The sequence below is a fragment of the Stegostoma tigrinum genome, chromosome 11, assembly GCF_030684315.1.
Source record: "Stegostoma tigrinum isolate sSteTig4 chromosome 11, sSteTig4.hap1, whole genome shotgun sequence".
In the NCBI taxonomy this organism is placed as follows: domain Eukaryota; kingdom Metazoa; phylum Chordata; class Chondrichthyes; order Orectolobiformes; family Stegostomatidae; genus Stegostoma; species Stegostoma tigrinum.
In genome coordinates this window covers 76,626,289-76,627,939 of record NC_081364.1, presented here as the reverse complement: position 1 = coordinate 76,627,939, position 1,651 = coordinate 76,626,289, and the positions used below count along the sequence as shown (strand labels likewise).

The window sequence follows — 1,651 nt, the reverse complement described above, 5'->3', positions numbered from 1 at the left end:
CTGGCCTGTGGAGGAAATGACATTGGCATAATTTCAGACGAGGTGAAAGTGTTCCTTTGGATATTGGATGTAGCAGTTGTACAAACATTCTCATCTCCTCCAGTTAGAAGCAAACTCATGGCCGGTGCTTTACAAGACCATTGCTTTCACTACTGCCCTATAGAGTGAAGACTGTGCCCTGTAAGGTCGGGTTTCATGCATTCGAAACTGCAATGCAATAGATGGCAAGATAGTGTGTGCAGTATAAACCAAGACAATGTGACAAAACCATGATGGAGCTGAAGGAATCATGTGCAGAAGGATGAGAGATGTAATGCTGAATCAGGCAGTGACCAGGGTGATAGAGATATACGTCTTCCCTCGTAGTCTGCTGATAAGGATTCAATGCCTTCACTGCCGTGGAATGTTCGTGGTTAAAATTTACAATAATAACTCTGAAATATTGTCTGACCTTTAGAAGTAGAATTATGCCATAGACCAGGCGGTGTCGCTTCAATCTACATTACAGTTCTACATCAGCAATGTCAGCTGCATTTGCCAGACGTGCAATTTGTTTCAGACAAGAACAAGGGGGAGGTCAGGAAAAGTGAAGGGCAACGGTGGTTTGTGAGAGGTGACTGTGGGCCTCATGGAGCCAGGCTCACTGTGGGTGCTGAAGACTGGCTTTTCCTGTTTACTCTGGTATAAAGATCACTCTGGAGCTGCAAAGGTGTGTCAGGATGGCCGAGTGGTCTAAGGCGCCAGACTCAAGGAATAGACTCCTTCCACTGTAAAGCTGGGTGTTCTGGTCTCCGCCTGGAGGCGTGGGTTCAAATCCCACTTCTGACAATGACTGCCCTTTGTTTGTTGTCCTTTGCAAATATCACTGAGGTTCAGTATCCCGATGGGATCTACCTGTCTTGTGAGCAAAATTTGCTCCCGTCAGTTTTGCAGCTTTATATTAACATGATGCAGTTTTGGAGGAGAAGGAGACAACTCAGTCCATCAAATCTGCTCTGCTATTAAATGAGCGGATAATCCTGACCTGATAATCCTGAACGGCACTTTCTTGGATTTCCCGATAACCATTGATACCCTTGCTGCTAAAAATCTTTCGAACTCAGCCTTAAATGTACTTTGTGGCCCAGCTCTGACAATCCTCTTCTGTAAAAGAATCCACTAATTCACAACCATCTGAGAGAATAAACTTCACCTCGATTCTGCCTTAAATGTGCGACCTCCATTCTGATATTAAACACTCCCTTCCCAGATGGTCCCAGGAGGGAACGAACCTTTCTTCATCCAATCTGTTACATCGCCAATAACACCTGTATGTTTCGATAAAGATCATTTTTGTAGTACTGTTTCTGAGCTAATGAAAATGATGCATTTCAATGGTTCTTCCCATTTAATTCACCTCTGATGTTGAAGTCTCACTGATTGTGATAGAGATTATCATTATCACTAAAGAGGCAGTGTTGGCCAAGGTAACGGGGCTAACAGTGGACATGGGGGTCTCTTGGCCCTGATTAACTGCATCCCAGGATACTAAAAGGGGCGATGGGGGACATAGCAAATGCACTAGTAATTATTTACCACAATTCACTGGACTCTGGGGTGGATCCCGCAGATTGATAACAGCCAATGTGACGTCACTGTTTAAAAAAGGAAG

General features: G+C 44.3%; 1 non-coding gene across 1 annotated transcript; it reads left to right on the top strand.

The window, feature by feature from the left end:
- Nucleotides 1–713: 713 nt before the first annotated feature.
- Nucleotides 714–828, top strand: trnal-caa (transfer RNA leucine (anticodon CAA)). The gene is made up of 2 exons: nucleotides 714–751; nucleotides 783–828. It is a non-coding gene; the product is annotated as a tRNA-Leu (tRNA).
- The last annotated feature ends 823 nt before the right edge of the window (nucleotides 829–1,651 follow it).